We start from the raw sequence: 7,042 nt of genomic DNA on the forward strand, positions 1-7,042 counted from the left end.
TAGCTATCAAGCTCCTCTCCTGTGGAACCATCTTCCAGTCTTTGTCCGGGAGGCAGACACTGTCTCTACATTTAAGAGTAGGCTTAAAACTTTCCTTTTTGATAAAGCTTATAGTTAGGGCTGGCTCAGGCTTGTCCTGGACCAGCCCCTAGTTATGCTGCTATAGGATTAGACTGTCGGGGGACATCCAAAGATACACCGAGCTCCTCTGTCCTTCTGTCCCTCTCCATCCGCACGCTCTCATGTCCTACCACGGCGTGTTACTAACTTAGCTCCTTCCCCGGAGTCTCTGTGCTTTGTCGTCTTGCAGGTTCCCATGGACAGTGGCTGAATCTGGATTGTGGATTTCAGCTGCATCTCCTGCCTTGGCCCTGCCTGACATCCACTGCAACTGCTACTGCTGTTATTACATCCACTGTCACTGTTACTGTGACTGCATGTCTGTCTCTCTGTCTCTGTCTCTCTCTCTCTCTCTGACTGCATTTCTGTCTGTCTGTCTGTCTCACTCTCCCTCTCTTGCTCTTCCTCTCTCACCCAACCGGTCGAGGCAGATGGCCGCCCACCCAGAGTCTGGTTCTGCTCGAGGTTTCTGCCTGTTAAAAGGAAGTTTTTCCTCACCACTGTCGCCAAGTGCTTGCTCATGGGGGAATTGTTGGTTTCTTTGTAGATAAAAGAGCTTGGTCTGTACCAGCTCTATATGGAAAGTGTCCTGAGACAACTTCTGTTGTGATTTGGCGCTATACAAATAAAATTGAATTGAATTGAATTGAATTATCCTCTTCTGTTTAGTTCACTCTTCTCCCCTCTCCTCCTCTCCTTTCTCCTCCATGCGTCTCCTCTCTTGTTTAATCCTCTCCTCTTCACTCTTCTACCCTCTCCACTCCTATTCACTCCTATTCCATCCACTCCTCTCCACTCTTCTCTCTTTTTCAACCCACTCCTGTACTCTTCACTCTCTAGTCTCCTCTCCAATCTACTCCGCTTCTCTCAACTCTTCTCTCCTCTCCTATCCCCTCTCCACTCTTCTCTTCCCTCTTCTTCTCTCCGATTCAATCAACTCCTCTCCATACCTCTCCACTCTTCTTTCCTTGTCTATTCACTCCTCTTTTTTCCTCCACTATTCTTCTCTCTTGTTAAGTTCACCCCTGTCCTCTTCACTCGTCTCTCCTCATTCCACTTGTCTCTTCTGTTCAATCCTCCACTCTCCTCTCCACTCCTCTTTAGCATCCTTTCCAATCCTCTGCTGCCTTCTCTTCTCACTATCTTTTCCTCCACAGCAAACCCAATAAGATCAGAACCACATCTGCAAATGGGAAATATTGTGCATTCAGGTGAAAGAACTGTAGATGTTTGACACTACTAGCTAACTAGCTTTTGACATATCACTCCCTCTACATTCTGTACAGTACTATATACAAAAACGAACCATGTGTGGCAGGATAGCGCTACATTCCTCACCGTGAGGGGCAGTGTGACAGGCAATTAGTGGGCAATCACCTATAAATAGGCCTGGTCGGACCCTTCCTCTCCCTTTCCGCTTCCTCTTCCTTCCTCCTCCGACAGCAGCATCTCTCTGGATAACAGTTCGGTTTTACAACAAAGGTGCGCCTGCTCTGCTTGATTCATTCAGCGCTATGAGCCTTGTGTTTACTTCAGTTTTGCTCCGTCTAGCAGTGTGGTGTTACCGGGAGCTGGGCTGTTTCCCTCAGGCCTGTGTGTGCACGGTGCGCTTTCTGTGGGTAAGACGCTTGGTTGTCTGTCTTTTTTATATTCAGCTGCCGATGGTCTGGTGAGGTGTATTGATTACTGTCCTCTCTCAGCCATCGCTGGCGGAGTCTGGGCTGCGGGTGTCCTCCTCGTGCCACATGTGACTCCTTGATCGTGCTCCCTGGTAGGAAATGTTATCTGTGGCTTTTGTTACTTTTTGTAATGTTTTATAACCAAATTCTAATTAGGTTAATTTGTTTATTTTGCAGTGCATGGCCGTCATTTGCCACTGTGAGCCTTGCTGCTGTTTTGGTTCTTCTTTTTTTCAGTTTGCGTATTTACTCTCCCTGATTGTTTTCTTTAACTGCGGCCAAAGCTGCAGCGATACAGCTGCAACAAAAATTGCCACGTGAGCCTGGAGAGGGCGTCCTGACCCTCTCATAGACGCAGAGCCGTCCCCCCTGGAGACTGATTTTAATTCAATCAGCGTGGCAGACCTTTAACAATTATCTGTGGTTATTTCTTTTCTTTTTTATTGCTTTTTGGGATTTATTACTGATTAGGTTTCCCTGTTATATTTGATTTAGTGTTTAGAGTCCTTTTTTGCTCCTTATTTTGATCATTTGTGATTTAAAATAGTTTATTTTGGGGTTTGGGGTTTGGGGTTTGGGGTGTTTGCTATTTGGTTGTGGTGTGTGTGAGGGTTGCCGTGACCGGTTTTAATAGTGTCTTTTTCCTTTGAGAGGTGCTGAGGCCCAGAGCGGCAGCGGTTCCCCTGGTGGTGGTTCCTTTTCCACTTATTTTGGTTTGCTGTGTCACGGGTGCAGTGTAGGTTTGGATCCCTCCCCTTTTTTGTTACCACTGTCGTGGTAAGCCCCAGTCCTGTCCCCCCTTTTTCTTAGTAACTCCTCACCTCACTCCTGAGTATTATTGCTATTATTGTTATTATTGATTTGGTCAGCCATTGTTCATATTAAAATAATAGTTTAATAAACAAATATTTTTATAATTGAACATCTTGTCCTGTGGGATTTCTCGAAACTGGGTGCCTTTGTCTCATTACACACATTTGTATTGTTTAGTATTATGTACAGTCTGATATCCAATATAGCTACAAATCGTTTTTGTGTGGCCATTCATGCCACAAGCTAACTAGCTACAATTTTTCTAAACCTGAACATAACAACTGGCCATGTAGCTAATTGCTAACAGCAGCTAACATTTAGTACAGCCTAAAAGTACAGCCAAAAGAATGGCATATTGACTGATGTCATAACTTGGGGGACTAATTGATCAATTGATTGATTGATAAATGAAGTAAAGATGAAAATATTGGGAAAAAGTGAAAAAACACCTAATTTTTTTGCATTAAATTGATGCCAAATCATGTAGAAATGTGTTTTTAGAGTTATTTTTTCAGTGGATGTTGTGTTCTGTTTATCTGGAATGCATTTATTGACAGCTTACCCAACCCACTGAGGATTTGAGGGGGAAAAAAAAATATTTTTCACATTTTTCTGATAAAAAATAAAGGGTGCATACATTTTTTTTTCGTGATATTTTCCTTAAAAGTTATGGCAGACCATGTCAGGTTCAACCCATTTTATTGAGCTTTTGAGACTTTGGCTCCCCCGACTGCTTGTTTTTAGAACCTTTGGCAATTATGTTGCGTGAAAGTGAAAATATCAAAGGGGTTAAAATGGGCCAGGCAGAACATAAACTTTTTCTGTATGCAGACAATATTCTGTTTTCAAGTAAGTAAGTCAGAGGCCATGCCTCTTTCTAAGATACGTCCCCCAGCCATCAGAGAGTCGTGGCAATTCAAGTGGATGCCGTCAGGTTTGACTTATTTAGGGATTAAACTAACACTGGATATGGAAAAAATAATGCAAACTAATATCTCTCCAGTTATTCAAGGTATCCAGCCTCTTCTACAAAACTGGGCAAGAATGAAAATATCTTGATTAGGTAGGATTAATTTGGTTAATAGCCTAGGTAAGGACTGAAGAAGAATTAGTATCCCCTGCCTCTTTGGAGGCTTTCCTGACTCAAACAGGAAGACCTGCACCCTGTAAGAATCCAGTATTGTGTTTTGTCAAAGAAACTTGGACAAAGACCCACTTGCGGCAAGATGGACCCTGTGGATGGATGCTTGCTTCTTTGCTAATTCAGAGTTGTCAATTTCAACTGTAAGAAAACACAAGAAATTTATGAACCTACATCAGAGCCAACAGGGAAACGGGAACATAGGAGGAGCAGTGTCTCACCTTACTCGTCTTTCAAACATCTGTCATCTGTGTCAACATGTGGACGCTGCTGTCCTTAGAGGAGAGGCACTTGTTCTTCAGATGACGGTGGACATCTGAGTGTGAAGCTGATGAGGTACTGTCCAGACAGATTGACCTGATGACTGAGAGTCTTCAGACTTGTTGTTTAGTCAGTTTAAAGTCCAGATGGACAGAAACTGTTCAGGATGAAGAGAGGATTTTAGAGATGCATATTATCCATATTCTATAAAGATGAGAAGCTCAACAGCTGGAATACTGAGAGCATTTAATGTGTAAAAGGCAGGAAGAGCTGCACACCATTAAACCTGTCTGTCTGACTGCCTGTTTTTGTCTCTGTTATTGTCTCTACATGAATCTTCTCAGTTGTCTGAATATCTAATCAGTTCAGTAGAAGTATATTCTTATTTAATATATTGGTGTATTTTGGGAGTGTGGGCTTTAACGAACTCTGGTTTGGTGCAAAGAGATCAGACAGAACATCCCGGACATCAGGGGTCTCATTTATAAAACATTGCGTGGAATCCATACTAAAAGTGTGCGTATGCCCAAAAGATGGAAATGGCGTATGCCAAAAAATATTCGGATTTATAAAACCGTGCGTACTCACACCTGCATGCAATTTTCCCTTTCTAAATCACACTCCACCTGGAAGATTGCACAGGTGGATTCACCTCACATCCCGCCCCCGACAGACCCACATTTTACCATGAATGGTCAATGCAAAGTACCTCATGAATGTCTTTGCATATAAATATGCATGCTGATCAATGGCATTTTACGTACAATCATGGCAGAAAAAAGAAAAAGAAATTTTACGGAGACTGAAATGAGGTGCTTGTGGGTGAGGTGGAGGCCAGAAAAGATATTTTGTTTGGTGGTCAAAGTAGTGGCGTCACAAATAAAATAAAAAGAAATGAGTGGCAGCACGTTGTCAGCGCAGTGAACAGTTACAGTGCCACTGAGTGTTCTGTGGCAGAAATGAAAAAGAAGTGGTCGGATTTGAAGGTGGAGGCCAAGAAGAAAGTGGCATGGCACCGTCGAAGCGCATCTGCTACTGGTGGGGGCAAGGGCGCACCCGAGCCCACACCGCTGGACACCAAGATAGCCTCGATCCTTGGTACGGCCAGCGTATATGGCATAGTGTCAGAGAAGGAAGGAGACACCGATTTGGCAGAGACCACGGAGGAGACTGGTAAAGTACAGTTTTATCTGTTTATTAAAGTAAATATTTTAAGACTTGTGAAAAGTTAGTGACTTCTTTGTGTCCCCAGTTATTGTGGAGTTGGAAGCAGTGGGTGACGAGGAGGTTCCGGGCACGGCATGTCCTGGCACCGTGGCTGAAGGCCTGGCTGTCCCCAGCACCAGTGCGTCCCGACCGCAATGGCGCACCTAGAAGTGGTCGGATCCTGACCTTCAAACACAAAGGGACACCATCAGTGCCATTAATGAAGTCCGTGACGAGCTCCAGCAAATACACACAGTGATGGGCAACATGTGTGAGGTCATGTCTGACATTGCCAGCTCCATAAAAGATCTTGTTAAAAAATGAAACATACTTGCCGTCTTATTTAAAACGCTGCATGACACCTTCACGGAGCCTTGCTCCCTGCTGAAATTCCTCATGTCGGGGAGGTGGTTGTGGATCGGGGTCCTCGTGGTGTGGGGGAGGGAGGCCATGCGGGAGGGGAACAGCATTCCCCAGTGCCACATTGTGCAGAACTCCACAAGCATTATTATTTTACACACCTTTGTAGGGTGATAAAGCAGTCTGCCCCCCGAGGCATCCAAACACCTCCACCGAGCTTTGAGGAGACCGATGGCTCTCTCCACGACGAAGGGCGCGCGTGCCACATTGAAGCGCACCTCCTCTGCGCTCTGCAGGTTAGTGAAGGGGGTGAGGAGCCAGCGCTTTAGGGGGTAGCCATTGTCACCTGCAAGGTATAACAGAAGAGTAATTATACATCACCATAATGCCATCCAAAACGGCTGGCATTATGGCACTGGGGATGGCTGCGATATCCCAGACCTAAGGACATAATTTAACTGAATTATATCATACCCAAAAGGGGCTTTAGACAGACAATGTAACATTATATAATATTAATCATATCAAACACTTACCTGTCGGCTAATTCCCGCTGAAAGGAGCCAGTCGTCAGGAACCCCAGAGTGGTCAGCACCTGGATATGCACCGGGATGGCGCGGTTCCGGCGGGTGGGTCTTTCTAACACTGGGCCCAGTTCAGCACATAGATCCAAGAGCACCGCTCTAGGGAATCTAAATCGGCTTATTAGCCAGTCATCATCACGGGCCAGGAAATCTCCGTGGTCCCTAAAACTTCTCTCCATCCTGATCCTATCATTTGCGTGATCTTCCAGCAGTGCCAGCGCATCCATTGTGCAGCATTACGCACGAGTGTCACCGCACGATTTATATGCTTACTCAGCAAATTGAATGATTGTTACACACCTTGTCACAATTGCTACTAATCAATCAGTGCCATCCACCGTTCTGTATCATTTGAAGATGGAAGTATGATATATGAACATTGTGCATAGAGTAGTAGGCCTAACGGCTCACTAAAGGAACACATGTATAACACTGCAGACTTGGGTGTTTATGATTACGCGGGTCTATAAGTCTGATATGTGATGACATTAAATGTATGAGATCAGTCTGGCTTCAATTCACCACCTCACCATCTGCGCCGCCAGTTCCCCCTGTCTCCAAAATGTTCGTAAGCAAGCATCAAAGTTGGCGTACCGGTGCGCACATTCTCACGCTAAGATTATTTTTATAAATCACAACCTTTGCATAGGAAGTTGCGCACGCAACTTTTATGCCCCGTTTTGTGCGTAAGCAAGTTTTATAAATGAGACCCCAGGACAAACTCACGCTAAGTTTATTGTTAGAAATCACAACCTTTGCGTAGGAAGTTGCGTACACAACTTTTATGCCCCGTTTTGTGCGTAAGCAAGTTTTATAAATGAGACCCCAGGTATTTAACCAGCCCAAACGAGCGCATGTCACTCCGCTGTTCATATCCC

The sequence above is a fragment of the Chaetodon trifascialis genome, chromosome 2, assembly GCF_039877785.1.
Source record: "Chaetodon trifascialis isolate fChaTrf1 chromosome 2, fChaTrf1.hap1, whole genome shotgun sequence".
Classification (NCBI taxonomy): Eukaryota; Metazoa; Chordata; class Actinopteri; order Chaetodontiformes; family Chaetodontidae; genus Chaetodon; species Chaetodon trifascialis.